Raw genomic sequence first — 19583 nt, forward strand, 5'->3', positions numbered from 1 at the left:
TTGGGATGTTTAAACCTAGTGAATACACATTATTATGTTAGGTTAAATGGTATTTTGACATAGTTGGCAGGTTAATGTCTAGAAATATCAATTCTCTTAAACTGGAATAATAGAGCATTAATGTTGGGAGGAACCTTAGAAATAACCTACTCCATTCCAATATATGAGAGACCCAAGGCAGAGAAAAATAAAGTGATGCCCCAAAATCACACAGCTAGTGAGTAGAACAACCGGTTTTAGTATTCACAGATCCTGAAACTTGGTACAGTGCCCTGTAAAGTAGATCATTATTTCCCAGTTTCTTAATTAAAATGAAATGAATATGAAGTGTTCTATTATCACAACATTATATCATTAGAGAACTAGAGGTATCTTTAAAAATCATGTAATGCAACCTTGGACTTGGTGATGCCAAAATTTTAAAAATGAGATCTAGAAAATTTAAACAGAGACTCTCCTTTGAGGCTGTTTTAAAGAAATAAGAAGATCTTTGGATCATATTATACTGATAAATATTTAATTTTAAATCTAATATTTTAAAACGTACTTTGTAAGGTAAGACTATCACAGTATAAAACATACTTAAGCATTTACTTATTTAGTATCAAGCAATGGAATTAGTGAACATTTTGTGTATGTTAGTGTCTTATAAAATCAATCAATAGTTACTTAATAAATATTGACCGTGTTTAAATTACTAGACTATATACAACATAGAATAATTTCTGAAAACCATTTGGAAAAAATATGGAGGGAATTGATTGATTCTACATATAAGACTGTTATCAATATACTAAAGGACTATGCCAGAGGCTTGGAAAGAATTCCGATTTCTTGGAATAAGAAATGATGAAAATGACAATAAAAGAACAGATAAAGAACAATCTTCATAGCAGAGTCACTATCTGAAACTAGAATGATGATATTTCAGTTGATAGCTCCTTAATAGTCTCACTTTTTTTAATGAATAAACTTTATTTTATAGAGCAGTTTTAGGTTCACAGTATAATTGAGAGGAAAATACAGAGAGATCCCATATACCCTTTGTCCCTAGACAAGCACAACCTCTCTCATTATCGACATCCCACGCCACAGTGATATATTTGCTACAATTGATGAACCTACCTTAATAAATCATAATCACTCAAAGTCCATAGTTTACACTAGAGTTCACTGTTGATGTTTTGCATTCTAGGGATTTGGACAAATGTATAATGACATGTATCTATCATTGTAGTATCATACAGAATAGTTTCACTATTCTAAAAATCCATCATACAGAATAGTTTCACTATTCTAAAAATCCTATGTGTTCTGCCTATTCATCCTTCTTGCCTTTAACCCCTGGCAACCAAGGATCTTTCTACTGTCTCCATAGTTCTGCCTTTTCCAGAATGTCATATAGTTGGAATCATACAGGATGTAGCCTTTTCAGATTGGCTTCTTTCACTTAATAATATGCTTTTAAGGTTCCTAATGCCGTTTCATGGCTTGATAGCTTATTTCTTTTTGGTGCTGAATAATATTCCATTGTCTAGACATATCACAGTTTAGTTATCCAGTCACCTACTGAGGAATCTCTTGGTTGCTTTTAAGTTTTGGCAATTATGAATAAAACTGCTATAAATATCTATAAACAGAATTTTGTGTGGACATAAGTTTTCAACTTGTTTGGGTAAATACCACGGAGCATGATTGCTGGATCATATAGTAAGAGTATGTTTAGTTTTGTAAGAAATTGCCAAACTGTCTTCCACAGTGGATGCATCGTTTTGCATTCCTGACAGCAATGACTGAGAGTTCCTCTTGCTCTATATCCTCACCAGCATTTGGTGTTGTCAGTATTCTGGATTTTAATGGGTGTGTAGTGGTATCTCATTGTTGTTTTAATTTGCAATTTACTAATGACACATGATGATGAACATCGTTTCATATGCTTACTTGCCATCTGTTTAGCTTCTTTGGTGAGACGTATGTTCAGGTCTTTGGCCCATTTTTTAATTGGATTGTTTGTTTTCTTATTGTTGAGTTTAAGATTTCTTTGTACATTTTTAATAAGTCAATTAACAGATGTGTCTTGTGCAAATATTTTCTCCTAGTCTGTGGCTTGTCTTCTCATTCTCTTGACATTGTCTTTTACAGACAGGAGTTTTTCATTTTATTGACATCAAACTCATCAATTATTTCTTTCATCGATTGTGTTTTTGATGTTATATCCAAAAAGTTATTACCATACCCAAGATCATTTGGATTTTCTCCTATGTTATCTTCTAGGAGTTTTATAGTTTAGCATTTTACATTTAGGTTTATGATCCATTTTGAATTAGCTTTTGTGAGGGGCATAAGGTCTGTATCTAGACTCATTTCTTTGCATGAGAATGTCTAGTTTTTCCAGTACTATTTTTTTTTAATTGTTTTTTGTTTGTTTTTGGTGAGGAAGTTTAACCCTGAGCCAACATCTGTTGCCAATCCTCCTCTTTTTGCTGAGGAAGATTGCCCTGGGCTAACAGCTGTGCCCATCCTCCTCCACTTTATATGTGGGACGCCTGCCACAGCATGGCTCGATAAGCGGTGCGTAGGTCCGCACCCGGGATCCAAACTTGCGAACTCCAGAGCACGTGAAATTTACCACTACACCACCAGACCAGCCACTTAAAAGACTGTCTTTGCTCCATTGTATTGCTTTTGCTTCATTTTCAAAGATTAGTTGGTTATATTTGTGTGGGTATATCTCTGGGCTCCCTATTCTGTTCCATTGACCTGGTTTTCTACTTTTTTTGTTAATACCACACTCTCTTGATTACTCTAGCTTTATAGTAAGTTATGAAGTTGGGGAGTGTCAGTCCTTCAACTTTGTTCTTCTCCCTCAATATTAAGTTGGCTGTTCTGGGTCTTTTGTTTCTTCATATAAACTTTAGAATCAGTACTGAGTCTTTCTATTTATGAATATGGAATATCTCTCCATTTATTTAGTTCTTCTTTGATATCTTTCATCAGAGTTTTGTAGGTTTCCTCATAGAGTCTTGTACATATTTTGTAAGCTTTGTATCAAAGTATTTCATTTTTGTGGTGCTAATGTAAATGGTAATGTGTGTGTAGTTTCAAATCCCACTTATTCATTGATGGTATATAGGGAAGCCATTGACTTTTGTATATTAAGCTTATATCCTGCAATCTCGCTATAATCACTTATTAGTTCCAAGAATTTTTTTGTCAATTCTTTTAGATTTTCTGCCCAGACAATTAGGTCATCTGTCAACAAAGACAATTTTATTTCTTCCTTCCCAACCAGTATACTTTTGTTTCCTTCTCTTGTCTTATTGTATTAGCTAGGACTTCTTGTACAATGTTGAAAAGCAGTGGTGAGAGGGAAAAATTCTTACCTTCTTCTTGTCAAGGCAAAGAAAATCCTTGCTTTGTTCCTTGTCTGAAGCAGAAAAGCTTAACGTTTCTGACCATTAACAATGATGTTAGCTGTAGGTTTTTTTGTAGATGTTCTTTATCAAGTTGAGGAAGTTGTCTATTCTTAGTTTGCTGAGAATTGTTATCATGAATGGGTATTGGACTTTACCAAATGCTTGTTCTTCATCTATTGATATGATCATGTGATTTTTCTTCTTTAGCCTGTTGATGTGTTGGATTATATTAATTTATTTTTCAATCAGTGGTCTCTTTGTTATTGTTCCTTTAGTCTCTATATTGTTGCAACATCTGTCATTTGTTGTATATAGTTCCGTACATAGTTTCCTACATAGAACACATCTGCCACATGGTGGAGTCATTCATTCGTTCAATATTTGTTGAACACTTACTTTGTGTCGTCACCATTCTAGGCACTGAACATGTAGCAATAAAGAAAACAGAATAATTCCTGCTATTAGATAGATATATATAGTTTGTTGTCTCTCCTCCACCAAAACATATCTCTCTATCTATTATATACAATGCATACATATATTACATACTGATAAACGTTAAAGAGAAAAAAACAAAACAAGGAAGAGTAATAAAAATGTTAGTGAGGGATTACAAATAGGTTGGTTTTCAGTTTAGTTTCTTGGAATATTAAATAGAGGGGTCAAGGAGGCCTTACTAAAAAGAGGGACATTTGAATAAAAACCTGAAGAAACAATTGAGGGATTTTCTCCTCTGAATATCTGGTAGAAGATCAGATATCTGACCTGTGGATACCTAGCGGAAGTGCAGAAGTCCTGAATCAGGAGTGTGTCTGGCATGTTCAAGGAATAACGGGAGCCACTGTGGCTGGAGTGAAACAAACAAGAGGAAGAAGGAGGAGATGAAGTTAGAGAGCATGGAGTGGAAGGGGGTGAATCATGTAGGGCGTTGTAGGTCATAGTAAGGACTTTGAATTTTATCTTCATTTTAATCTTTTGCCTTGATTTTCTTTAAACAAAATAAATTAAATATTGTATTAGGTTTCTTCAGAGAAACAGAACCAATAGGATACAACAGAGAGAGAGAGAAAGAGAGAGAGAGAGGGATTATAAGAAATTGGCTTATGTGATTAGGAGACTGACAAGTCCAAAGATCTGCTGTCCAAGCAGAACCAGGAGAGCTGATGTTTCAACTTGAGTCCAAAGGCAGGGAAAACCAATGTGCCAGCTCTAAGACAGTCAGGCAAAAGGGATCTCTCTTACTCAGCCTTTTTGTTCTATTCCGATTTTCAACTCACTGGATGAGGTCTACCCACAACTGCTTTATTCGGCTACCAGTTCAAATGTTATTCTCATTGAGAAATACCCTTACAGACATACCCAGAATAATGTTCCACCAAATGCCCCATGGCCCTGTCAAGTTGACACATAAAATTAACCATCACAAGTGTTATTCTTATGAACATTTCTATATCTAAGTTATTATTTAGAACAAATGAGTACATGCTAATTTTGCCATTTCATAACTAATTTCCGGACAAGGGCGTTCTATTTTTCATGTATCTGATTAACAATTATGTACCAATTCTCTTGAAAAATTTACCTGAATTCCAAAATTCATGATTCTAGCTATACCGCTTTAAAGATCTAAGCAATTCTACCTTTACTTTAAGTAGTTTACATGACAGTCAGCATTTCTTTTCTTTCCTAACCTTCTCATTCACTCTACCAAAAGAAGCCTCCAAATATTCATTATGGAGAAACGAGGTGACATTCTTCAGAGCTTTATAAGAGATAGCCTAAGGAATCAGAGCTTTGAAAAATGCTGTCGAAATGATGTTGTCTCTATGTGCTCACTCCCTGAATCCTGTGACCCGAAGTGTGTTGTGTTACTTCAAAGGAACCCACTTCTTTAAACTCCTGAACGTAGATAATTAAGCTGACTTTTCAGATAGATGCAACTATATTTAATAATTATAGCTACTTATTTGTTTTTTAAAATTCTGGTCTAAAAATTATACTTTATTAAAAAATATCATGAACTTAATTAGAATAATCTTGCTTGTACTTGTTGCTTTGTTTTGTTTTATTTGTATTTTTGTTTCCTTTTCAATAAATATCTCTAAAACATTTTAGCATTGGTATTTATATTTTTGCTTCATCGTCTCTGGGGTTATTGAATTATCCTTCCAAGAGACACTAGAGCCAGGCTGCACTGGCTCCCAAGAGCAATTATACACATCTCATCGCAACCCCGTGTTCAGTGGTGTCATGATGGGATTGCTTGAAATCGACTGTGATGTGAGCGTTTATGCTACATACATGGACAAATGCAACATCTCAGACTTCCCTTCTCTTCTCCTCCCTGCCGTCTTACACCCTACAAGCTGGTTTTTAAATAATACTACTTTTTACTCTTATTTATGGATATTTTTAAATAAATATACAAGGAAAATTTATTGCATTTAAAAAATTGAATCTCTTTTCAATGTAGCTTAAAATAATTAACCAATTTTATAATTTTATGCAGTCAAAATGGAAATTTCTGCCATTTTTTAGATGCTATGCTTTTTGGTCACTTTGTAAAAATTTCAGAGAGTAAAAAGTGTATTAAATTAAATGTGAATAATAATAATAACTATTCCAAAGATTTGTATTGAATATTAAATAATCAATGCAAATGCATATTCTAATGTCTGCCTTATAGTAAGTGCTTAATAAATGTTTTTGCTAACAGTAGCAGAATTAGAAATAGTTATATTTGTAGAAAAAGAATACTATGTAACTACCTTTCCCCCATGCACCCTCCCCTACCTAATCCAACTGCTCAAGGAAACCTTATGAACTTGCATATGAAGACATTAATTTGTATAAAATAATATAAAATAGAATATATAATAGAATAGCGTATACATCTAGTCACCTCTTTCTTCATCCTTATATGTAAACACACACATAATAAAAGCGAATATATGTTATTGCTTTTAATGGGAGTATATCTATACCTTTTAAAAACTTTTAAAAACCTAATACATCATGATAATCTTCCCAGGCTAGCACATAGGCGTAGCTCAGTATATATTTATAGGTCCATAATCTCTTACTTGAAACCCTTGAGGTTATATGTGTTTTGAAATTCAGATTTTCTTTAATTTTTGAAAGGTAATATGATACATGTACTGCATATTATAGCATTTCCAATTATGTCTTGAATGGCACCCCATAATCAAGCACATAAATATTTCTGCGGGGACCTGAATGCATAGTCACACTAAATAGGATAAATAAGAATTATGAATAACCTCATGTCTAGTCAGGTTAGGTTTTATCTCCCAATAAGTTTATGTCAGATTTGCAGAAGAGATTATAGATCTTTATTATTCCCTGACTTTTTAAAAGGTTGTTAATAAGCAATAGATCTAAAAATGCACTGAGAAATGACAGTCTGGAGGAAGCAGAGAGGGTGTCAGTTCAAAAGACCAGAGAGTTCTCTGGAACCCTGGTGATCTCAGAAGAGGCGTGACGCTCCAGGCAAGTAAAAATCCTGCAGAAAGATGGTTTTGCCCAACGCCTTTTGTGACTACCAAATGCAAACCAGGCACAGAGCCATATTTGGCTTCTTGATCAAATCCTGACATGTATGCACCACAGGCACGCATTCTGTACGCTCTGGGAAGGTGGTGGAGAGAGCTTTGCTGATGAGCTGAAAGATTTACTGAGTCATCTGAAGAAAATCAGCGTGAGAAAATTCTATTCAGCCAATATAGGGAAGAAGCAAGAAGGAATAACTGGTTAATGGATGTGCTGCAGTGTTCCTGCAGGTAGAAACAGGCACAGCGATGTCTGCTGGTCACACGCTTCCAGGAATGTTGTGAAATGAAGAAAGGTTGCAACCTTGGATTGATTTTGACCTCTCTGAAAGAATTCAAAGAACTGATTCTGATTCATACGTACCAGTTGTGAAAATAAAGCAATATTTCTTTGCAATCTCATGCTGCAGACAATAAAATATATTCTCTTTGAAAAATCAAATCCATCTACTATGTCCACATTATCCTTAGATACTACATGGGCAGACTGACACTAAAAACATCATCTTCTGGCTCAGAGGCCTCTGTCATTGCCTTCGATTTCCAGTGGAAATGGTTATAAAGTCAAGAAAAATGAAATTTAGAATGCATGCTCACATATGTACATTTATCCGTTTATACATTGTATGTAATAATTTTAAGTGTTTCACATTGATTGTCCACTCTCAATTAGCTAATGTATTTAGTGTTCCAGCATGGTTTTATTGTTTTTACAATGTGTTTAAGCTACAGTATAATAAAAAAGTCAATGTATACTTTATAAAAGTGCATAAAATAAGGGGTCATCAGTTAAAATCCACATGATGAAATAGATAGAAATATAGATTTAAAACTAGAAAACTTGATTGCATTCCTGATTCTGCCACATTTGAGTCTTCTATCCTTTTTCAAGCTGCTTAACTTTTTTGAAATTATCCTGCCCTTATTAAAGAATTATTGTGATTGTGTTTTAATGTTGGATAATGACTGTGAAAATATTTTATAGAAATTTAATACGCTATTGTTTTAATTCATGAATTTATGAAACATTTCTTGAGTTTGTTAAATGCCAGGCATTGCTGACTCGTGGAGTACATAAGATGTGAAACGAGCATTCTAAGAAGGCAGATGGTGAGGAAAAGGTAGAGTATGAAATGCCTCTGGAACATTCCAGTAGAGTATATAGCACACACACTGTACTGCACATTCTGTAGCAATAAGTGTGTGAGACCTGGAAAACAGTTTAGTCTAGAGAAATAAAGGTGGGATTATTAGCTTGACACCAAAGTAGGTGAAAATGCTCATGCAGAAAGAATATTGAGGAAGCAAATAGAGAACGTCAAAAGTTGAGGTGCACCTGGGAGAAGAGTGATCTCCTAATGAAACTAAAATGAAAGAGGGAGAGAAGTAGGAGGGAAGAAGAGGACAACAGACTAATATGGGTTATTATTAAATTTTACATATATTTTACATAAATTTTACATAATAATGTAATAATGTAAAAATTACATAATAAATTTTACATAAATTTTACAATAATATTAAATATTATTAAATTTTCCAGACAACAGCATAAAAATGACGGTAATCCAGGGTATCAAAATAAATGAGCTGAGGTAACAAGTAGATGTTGGAAACGGTTAGAAGAAAGCTCTTTGTATCATAACTGTTAAACAAGTGACCTCTATGCTTTACACATCCCAAATTGCCTCTTATAAATTGTCAGCTGGGTGTCAGGATTATTGATGAAGTGTTGTGCATGGTAATTCTTGTATGGCAGGGTCACTGTGGGAAATATCAGCATAGAAATTAAGGTAGGCTATGCAGTTATAGTATTAAAGGTTTGTCAAAATGTTGCTGGTGAAGCCATGAGAAATAGAAACGTCTTAACACATATTTGATAGAAGTGTAAATTACAACATTTCTGAAAGCAATTTAGGGTATTTAAAAATTGAGGAAGTGCAATAATTTCACTTCTAGAAACCTAATTTATAAAAATAAAAGTCCTGGTCTTTAATTGTATAGGTAAAAGGGTATTTATTGCAACATTCTTTATACAGATCTACAAATTATTAACTAAAACCCTTGGGGCCAGATGTGTTTAGGAATTCTGATATTTTGGGATTTTTATAATGATAATATGAAGCATATTCAATGTATAGTTAATACCACTAGGGGGCCTGGGGCAGCACCTTATAATCAAACACATTCATATTTCTGCAGCAAATGTATGAATATTCAAATTAGGTAGGTTAAATAAAGATTATAAATAGCCTCATATTGCTTCGGATCAGGTTTCCTAACAAATGAATTAGAAACAATTTTAATTTGGGAATTGCAAATAAGTTAGTGTGGACCTATAATTAAACTATTTTTTTAAAAAAAGAATAATCTGAATATCCATAGAAAATGTTATGCTTCTATTTAAAATATTAGGTTAGGGTTATATGTATTGACCTGGAAAAATGACTGTGTTAAATCTTGGAATGGGAGAAAACAATTTTTCAGATTATCTATATTTGCATTTTGCTATAACCATGGGAAAAAGTATAGAAGTATGCTTGCACAGAAAATGGCTATGTAATATAATTCTTAAACACAACACTATACCAGAAAAGTTAAAAAATAAAGCAGGACTTATTGAGTGTACCATAAACTTTGACCTTACACGCTTAGCTTGAAGCAATAGGGCCATTTATAGATAATTTACTGCCAAGTGTATGGATAGTGTTGCTTCAAATTCTCTGGTGAGGGAAGCAATTCACCAATGTATGATTAACATTTAGGTGTAAAAACATATTAACTCAATTAATTAACATTTCAAAGAAAGCAATTAGAATATACAAGGAGTATTTATCTATTGCTCCTGACAATCAAGATCAGTTCCTTTAACTAAATATGGAAATGATATTTAGATCAAGGAAATTGTAGCCTGTAAGGAATCAATCCTCCTTCTTTAAAATCATTAAAATCGTGGTATATAGTGTAGTGTGTATTAAAATTCTCAAACATTTAATCATGTATATGACTATATATAATATATAGTAGCATACAGTATAATAAATTAATGAAACTAAATATTAGTTATTTAATTCTAGTTAATACAATTCCAATTCAAGTGACTGAAAAATTTGAAAAATTAATAATTTTTAAATGCCTTGTCTCTGTTATGCATTGATTTAGTTTTTTAGCATATATGTGACAGTTAAACTTCTATAAAATTTTTTCGAAAGTTCAATTTTATGCCGTGGAATAAGGTTGACTATATATTATAAAGCCCACAAGAAAAATATTTTAATAAGTATTACAGAATAGGAGTTGCAATCTCTTGTTTAGGAGGCCGTATAGTCTACATATCCCTTTTCAGCCAAGCAGGGCTGGTAATTACCAGCCTGTTTGTTTGCATGGGCGCGGCTCTGTTAGGTGATTAAAACTGGTGACTCTTAGAGTTGGTAAGTGCTTGTGACTTGCTCTTCATTAAATATTTTGAGTGTTCCTTCACCAAGAATCTTGAAAAATAATATCCTTTCCAAAGAGTTATTAGAATTAAATAAAGTGAACAATGTAAAGTTTAGATTACTGTAGTAGCTTTCAAATCATCTTTCTGATTACACGGCTGCCCTGATATAAAGTCTTCTCAAAGAGAATACAGAGTAATTCTGTTAAAAGAGATGTCAAATTATGTCTTTCTTCTGCTCAAACCCTCCGGTGGTTTCCTACCTCACTCTGTAAAAACTAAAGTCTTTGCAATGACCTATGTCCCCATATGATCTGGCTGTCTAAATGAGCTAATTTACTACCCTCATTTCGTCTCACTGCTCTAGCCTACTGGCCTGCTTGCTGTTCCAGGAACATATATGGCCCACTCTTGACTGAGAATGTTTGCATGTAGTATTTCTTCTGACTAGAATGCTCTTCCCCTAAATACCCACATGCTTCAATCTTTCACATCTGTCAAGTGTTTGCTCAGTTGTTACTTTCTTGGTGAAGACTTCCATGGCGTCCTATTTAAAATTTCAAAATACACCCATAGCACTCTTTATCCTCCAGCCTTGCTTACTTTTTTCCGTACCACTAGTAATATCATAAAGTAGTATATAGTTTACATTTTTATTTTATTCATTGTCTGACTTCCCCCATGAGCATGCTCCACGAGTCCAGGATTTTTGGTCTAACTTGTTCACTAATGTAGCTCCAGCGTGTAGAAGAATGCATAGCACTTAGTAGGCACATAGTACAAATATTTGTTGAATGAGAGAAATACAAAGACGGGAGTCAAAAAAGACTTTAAAGTTTTGACTGAGCAACATGAAGGAATGAGTTGACTTTAAATGAAATGAGAAAGACTGAAAAAGGAACAGATCTTGAAGATAAGAGGAATCAGCAGCTAACTTTTTGACATGTTATGCTTGAAATACCTGTCCAAGTGAAGATGTTGAGAGAACTGTTGGATACATGGGTCTGAAGTTCAGAGGATAGGTTCATATGGAAGATACAGAGTTGGGAGTCATTGGCATAGAAACAGGATGAGATTGCTAAGGAATTGAGTGTAGATAAAAGAGAGAAGAGGCCTAAGACTAAGGCATGGACCATTTCAACACTAACAGACAAAGGAGATATGTTATTCACTGAAGAAGACAATAAACACAGCCAGTGAGACGAAAGGAAATTCATGGGTGTTTTCTGGAAGCCAAGAGAAGAAACTGTTTCAAAAAAGAAAAGAGTTACCAATTATGTCAAGTACTGCTGACAAATCAACAAGATGAGGACTGAGAATTGACCACTGGCTTGGCAATGCAGAGGTCACACATGACTTTCATAAGAGCAATTTCAGGAAAGAAGTGATGGTGGAAGCCTGATTCAAGTGTTTCAAGAAAGAAGGGGAGGTGAGGAATTGGAAAGAGTGAACATAGACACAATTTCAAAGAATTTTATTAGAAGGAATGAGAGAATTGAAGTGGTAGTTGGAGAGGCAAGTGAAATTGAGAGGATTTATTTTTGTCTTGTTTTGTTTTCTTCTTTTAAAGATGGAAGAAATTATGGCACATTATGAAGAAATTCAAGAGAGAAGGAAAATTTCCTGATGCAGGAGAAAGTATGAATTGCAGGAGAAATGTCCTTGAATGGAGAGAGTTAATGGGATAAAGTACACGTGAGGAGGTTTTGCTATAATCGGAGCATCAATAGTTTACATATGGCAACAAGAGAGATGGCAAGCATAGATGACTAGATGTAGGTAGGTGGAAAGATATGATGGTACTGATTCTCTTCTGAGACTTCAGCTAGTTTCAACAAAACAGGAAGCAAGATCATTAGGTGAAAGTGAGTAATGGGGAGTAAGTATGAAATTGTTGTTTAGGAGACAAGGAGACTGAGTGGATTAGGGAAGTTTAATTTGATTACCATATCATTAGGGGGCAATCTGATTTAGTGATCATAAATTTGAAGTGGGACATGTCAGCATGTTTGTGTGTGTGTATTTTTTCCCCCTTTATCCCATACATCATAGACAGAGGCATGGAGAAAATAGAGCATTGAATTTGGGGTGTATGTAAGATAATGATTGTAATGCTTGATTGTAAGACTTAAACTGGGTAAAGGGACACATGAGAACATGCAAGAGAGGAGAAACAGTGAAAGATGGCAGTGTCAAAGCCCCAGGGGGGTTAACAAATTATTGGAGTCGGGATACTGAGGGAAATGAGCTGAAGGTTGGGTTGAAGTTCAGGATGCTTGGCATCATGGCTATGGAGAAGTTGTAGCTACTGAAAATGACAAGGTCTAGGTTATGACTAAGAGAATAAGTGGCTGAGTTGGTGGAGGTGGCATAAGAGCATTAGAGGAAAGAGGGCAGAAACTGAGAGATCAAGCATTGGGGGATTACTTACCTGAATTATGACTGTTGATATGTACAAGGAAACAAAAGATTAAATCTTTAAGGAAAGAAGAAGAATGGACCAGGAGTTGGTAGATGACTGCAACGATGAGGGATAGCTTTACTGTATTAATCCTATGTCATAAAATTCTTAGGTGATGGTTCTCAGGGAAGAATGTATTAATCCTATATCATAAAATTCTTAGGTGATGGTTCTCAGGGAAGAATAAAGGAGAAGGGTCTGGAAGTAATAGTGAGAACCAAGAAGGATGCCTTTGACACCATACCAGTGGAGTAGTATGGGATATCATAGCTACTACTTGAGAACACTGGAGATATATACTCAGGGGAGAGTCTGGTTGCGGTTAGCTCAAGAAGGGGAAAGGAATATTCAGAGAAAGATTTGAGGGGATTTTTCAGATAAGTGACCTTGGTTAATCCAGAAGGTATCAAGGGAGGGTTGGGAGTTTGGGGAATTTTGGGACATGAGTCCAAAAATGTGATTTGTAGAGCCTTATGAGTAGCAAGACCATATCATTTATTACCAAAACCTAAAAAGAGGCCCCGATAGTAATTTTATCAAGATAACATGTATACACTGGGGCTGTCCCAGGCAAATTCTGTTACATGGCCACCCTACCCATGGAGATGAGACTTGCTAATTATGAGGTTATCTGTAACAGCAACAGGAGAAAAGTCAGTAAAGATAACGGTCTTGATGGTCTCAAGGCAGATTTTTCCACAGCAGATAGCTGTAGTTATAGTCATAGTAGTAGAAGGGTAGGCAAAGTCGAAAGTTTCTCTCCAGGACAAGGATTCATAGATTGATGTTTAGGTGAGTTTCCTAATCCTAGTGAAATACTAGTATTTACAAGACAGTTCTCAGTCGTTGTCAATCAAATGTGTTTGAAAAGTAAATTAGTGTTCTTGTGATTGTGTATGATTTTGTCTATGTATCTGTAGTCCCTTATATACTGTAGTAGTGAAGATATCAGTTCCTGTTTCAGTTAAAAAATGTGTACGTTAATTTACCAGTGTGTACAGAGTCATTTTTTGAGGGAGGAGACTGTCTGTGAAAGACAATATTAATCCCTCATCAATGGGACTAAACATTTCAGCAAATCATTTAAATTTATTTTCCTTTGAATGGCTTAGAAATCTCCAACCTGTTATTTCAGTTTTTGCATCACTAGAGGCCACTGTTGTCTTTTCGATATATTTCATAACTATGGAAGTGTTTAAGTACTATATTTGAATAACCTCAAAAGTGATCAATTTTAAAAATAGGAGGAAAACATGTATTATCTTTTGTACAGTTAGCCTACTTGAAATAAAAGATTTTTAAGTACTCTTAAAGCAAAATGTGAAATTTTCCTTTAATTGAGTCATTATATTTACATACACATATAGATGTTACTCCTCATATAACATTTATTTTCCCCAAAGTCTATATTCTTCAATAGTTATAGAGGGATCATAACTACATTCAGTGAAATATCTTTGCAAAATGATGGATTCTAAAAGATACTAATAGAAGTGGAAAATAGAGTAGAATGATTAAAGTTATTGAGTGCCAAACATTGCTCTAAGAACGTTACATTCGTTATGCCATTTAATTCTTATAACAAGTCTAAGAATTATCTACCAATGGTATTCCCAATATATAGTTGAGGAAACTAGAGGGCAGAGAATTTAAATAAATAGTCTACGATTGTACCACAATGTTACAAGGGCTACTTAAAAAAAAGTAGATATGGGATATATATGTGTGTGTGTGTATGTACACATGAAATTATACATATAGAATGGTAATGTGTACACATGCACACACACACATTTTAGTAGTAACGTCATCGTCCAGAGCTGTGCGAGGTTTTAGTTTTTATCCTACTTGCAAGCTAGAAAATGAGCCCCTTACTGTTTCATACGTGCTGACAGAAAACACGAAACTCCTGTGTCAGAGATGAAGGACTTTATTACTCGCAGCAAAAGCAGTAGCCCCAGCTTCATATTTGTGCCAGTTCGCTCATGCCCTCTTCATGCCCTTCAAATCGCACGGATGCCTGCACATGCAGCGGATTGCATTACAGCCAAGAAACACTGAGCTTGGGGGATTTACTGCCTTTATAGCAAGCAGGAACAAGCTCCCTCATCTCTCAGGGTTGCTCACTGCAATCACAACCTTAAGAAATGGCTCCGGTAAAGAGTGGTCAGGGTAGTGCATGCTTGGAACACCCGGCAAGAACATGCAGGGCCCCCGGACAGATTGCCTCTCCTGTCATCATTTATTGTTGACAGAAAGAAGTTTATATCTTATTCTATATTTGTTTATGGCTCACTCCCCAACCTTCAAAGGACAGAGGAATAGATGATATATGCAGTGTTATAAAAGCAAACAAAGATAAACATATTTCCTTCAATTGCATTTCTGCCCCTTTCCTGTTGTCTGCATTAATTGTGCTTGGCAGTCTCAGTTTGTTTTCTTTGTTTTCCCATCCTGTCTTGTTTCATTCTTATCAATTTAATAAACATTCATTCAGTGTCTATTTTGTGTAGATAAAATTTCTGCGTTAAGAACATTCTCATAATCTCAAAATGGAAATTTTATTCAATCTAATTATTTAAGGATGTGGTAGTCTTTTAAAACATCTAATACATGAGAATATTTTTTTTTCTTGTTCCACAGTATTTTCTTTTTAACGTTATGTCAAGTACCATGTATCAAAGATAAATTGCATTTATAAACTCCTTCATTGATATTATGAATATTAGCAGCTATACTACTAATAAAATCCTCACTTTATTTTGTAAAAGATCTTCAATTTTTCTCTTAGCTACATATTTTTTGTAATCTGGTAGTATTTTCTAAAAACAATTTTATTCACAATACTTAAAAAAGCATTTTTCAAGATAAAATAATTTGAAATCCTTATTTATAATAATTTTCCAAGAGAAAGAATGCTTTACATACATTACTATTTATCTTACTCTCTGTTTTAGTGTTTATAACATCATCCTTTACTAAAAATCACAGGATAAGAAAGCTGACTTCACAAATGGATTTCTAAATGTCTTCTAAATCCAAAACTCATTGAATATAATTGAAAAGTAAATTATAGCTAGTGGCAACTTAATATTGGAATTGATAATAGCAGTAAGTTATCTAAATTTCTACTAATTTATTCTATCTGGTGAGAGTATATGCTAGAATCTAATCCAAAATTTCAAATACTAATAACATGACGTGGAGCTATTCATGTCATCCTTCTTATCTTCATCCATTCTGGGAAAAGATAATATAAAAATATTATTTAAGAATTTTTCTCAGATTTTTAAAAATATAATTAACATATTGGTAAAGAGAATATATATTTTATTGTGAAAATTTTATCAGTATACATTTGTACAGTGAAAGTACATTTTCTACTTTTAATGAAAATTTCAATATTCCACTTCTTGAATTATTGAATTTCAACTTTTGAACTTAATTTTTTGAGAAACCATTGATCTTTGTAATTGGCAAATGCCTTGAAGATTCACTATTCCACTTGCCCATGTCATTCAGAGAGGAAGATGTGCCTGCAATTATACTTATCTGGTAGCTACCCATCTTTTGCATAAACATTGTCCATATGTTTACTCAAATAGATAGCCTCAAATTTAAATTTTATATAATAGATGTATACTGATACCTGTTCATTAAAAAATTTTAAATTAATTTAGAGTAATCATCATACTATGGAGAGAAGAATATGGGTTTTAGAATTACACAAATTGCAACATTGGCTCTGTCATTTATTAACCAAAAATATGTGTTTATTCTTTCTGGATCTCAATTCATTCAATTTATCCTCATTCTTAAAATGTCAGGGTGAAGGTTTGGAACAGTAAAGCTGTCTTCATCACATGCTTAGGGGAGCAAACTTTGCCACCCCAAAATACGTCTTTTTGGCCTGAGGGTGTTTTTAGGCTGACTATTTTTAAGAAACAGAAGACTCAAGAAGGTTTTCTTTTTACCTCCCCCTTAATTATCCAGAGATAGAGAGCTTGCACTAGGAAGGGAGCTATCACCGAGATGACTTTGTTTTACATAAGGAAGATCTCTTCGCATGGCATGGCAAACATTTGTTTATCAAACATTTGCTCTTTCTATCTTCCTGTGAATTGTCTTCTTCCTCTTTGAAATTGCAGACCCCTACCCCTTTCTCCTTAGCTCAAAATGGCACATAAAGCTCAGTTGCCTGACAGTTGATGGGCCTCATATTCTTATGGAGCTCCTGTACATATGAAATTAAATTTTATTTTCTCCTCTCAATCCATCTTGCAACAATTTAATTCCTAGACCAGCCAGAAGAACCTAGAAGTGTAGAGGAAAACTCTTTCCTCCCCAACACATGATATAACACAGGTTAGGTACCTAGAAATTTGCCTAGAGATCAGTCAATGTTAGCTACTTTTTTTCTTTTGCCATCCCCTTTCTATCAATTTTTACGATTCCTTTGTAGCCCAGGATAATTATATAGCATTCACACACGTTATCTTATGCACAGAGAGAATATAGGCCCTTCAACAATAAAATTAATAGCAGCTCTCTAAATGATGAAAAAAATAATGAAACTATAAATGTTTAAGCTACTACAAAATACTTGCGAAAGGTTAATTTCTGTTTGTACTATTAAACATGCTTCAAAAGTATTTCATTAGATTTTTTTTCTTTGAAGGAGCAGAAGGTCAACTGCAATTTATCATTTTTAGGGCAGGAATTTTTCACTTGTTATTTAATGACGATGAAGCTATAACTATTTTTTAATCCCATGTAAGTTTCTATCAATTGCATAAGTGTGGAAATCTAATGTGAAATAAGATTAAATAATGGTAGAAACATGCATTCCTTTGAAAACAAGGGGAATAATTGGGTATTCCCTGTACATTTTTTTTTAAAGCCCTACTTTAAAATTGAATAGCCAGTTGATGGAACACCTAGGAGGCTTTATCAGTGCTATTTAAAAAGCTAATTACTGGGAGAAGGAAAAAGAACGTGCTTTAGACTACGGGTTTCCTGAGAATATGAGGGAATTCAGAATTTATTCTGTAGGAGGGCTACTTCCTGTCAATCATATTTTACAACTAGAATCTATAAGGTTCTGTAAATGTCAGCAAATTTGCTCAACCAAAAATATTTGAATAGATCCTCAAGTATTCTTATCTTTACGAATAAGCCACTGCGACTTTTCAGAGGAATGAATTCTTCTGGGGTGCTCTACTGATAGACTAACTGTATTGAGTATTTCTCTGGAATAAGTAATATAATAATTAAAAGTACAAGTTATTGTGTTAATTATGGTATGTGCCTGAATCTGAACAGGAGGATCATGAAATTGGCGAAGACAAATCATAGATCCTCGGAGTGGTAATATTGTATATTTGGGAGAGGGTTATAAGCAAATGAATGCAGCAATGGTTGCATCTAATAAAGGTTCTTGTATAAACTGGTATGACTTTTGGATTAACTGAATCTGTCAATGCCTATTGCTTTCACACGTGCAGATCATAATGTGAAACAACTGAGGAACAGTTACTGTTACTGCCCTTTTTTTTTTTTTTTTGGTTTATTGTGGTAACATTGGTTTATCACATTGTATAAATTTCAAGTGTACATCATTATACTTCTATTTCTGCATGGATTACATCATGTTCTCGTGTTCACCACCTGAATACTAATTACAATCCATCACCACACACGTGCATAATTATCCCTTTCCCCCTCCCCCCTCCCCACTTCCCCTCTGGTAACCACCAATCCAATCTCTGTCTCTATGTGTTTTTTTATTGTTGTTATTATCTACTACTTAATTGAGGGAGATCATACAGTATTTGACCTTCTCCCTCTGACTTATTTCACTTTGCATAATACCCTCAATGTCCAACCATGTTGTCACAAATGACTGGATTTCATGGTTTCTTATGGCTGAGTAGTATTCCATTGTGTATAAATACCACATCTTCTTTATCCATTTGTCCCTTGATGGGCACTTAGGTTGCTTCCAAGTCTTGGCTATTGTGAATAACGCTGCAGTGAGCACAAGGGTGCATGTATCTTTACACATTGGTGTTTTCATGTTCTTTGGATAAATACCCAGCAGTGGAATAGCTGGATCATATGGTAGTTCTATCCTTAATTTTTTGAGGAATCTCCCTACTGTTTTCCATAGTGGCTGCACCAGTTTGCACTCCCACCAGCAGTGTACAAGAGTTCCCTTCTCTCCATATCCTCTCCAACACTTGTTGTTTCCTGTCTTGTTAATTATAGCCATTCTGATGGGCATGAGGTGTATCTCATCTGATTTGCATTTCCCTGATAATTACTGATACTCAACATCTTTTCATGTGCCTGTTGGCCATCTGTATACCTTCTTGGGAGAAATGTCTGTTCAGGTCTTTTACCCATTTTTTAATTGGGTTGTTAGATTTTTCTTGTTGAGATGTATCAGTTCTTTATATATTTTGGAGATTAACCCCTTATCAGATGTATGGTTTGTAAATATCTTCTCCCAGTTGTTAGGTTGGCTTTTTGTTTTGTTGATGGTTTTGTTTGCTGTGCAGAAGCTTTTTAGTTTGATGTAGTCCCATTTATTTATTTTTTCTATCGTTTCTCTTGCCTGGTCAGACATGGTGCTTGAAAATATGTTGCTAAGACCGATGTCGAAGAGCATACTGTCTATGTTTTCTTCTAGAAGTTTCATT

This window comes from Ceratotherium simum, chromosome 12, assembly GCF_057802395.1.
Source record: "Ceratotherium simum simum isolate JZ-2026a chromosome 12, ASM5780239v1, whole genome shotgun sequence".
Classification (NCBI taxonomy): Eukaryota; Metazoa; Chordata; class Mammalia; order Perissodactyla; family Rhinocerotidae; genus Ceratotherium; species Ceratotherium simum.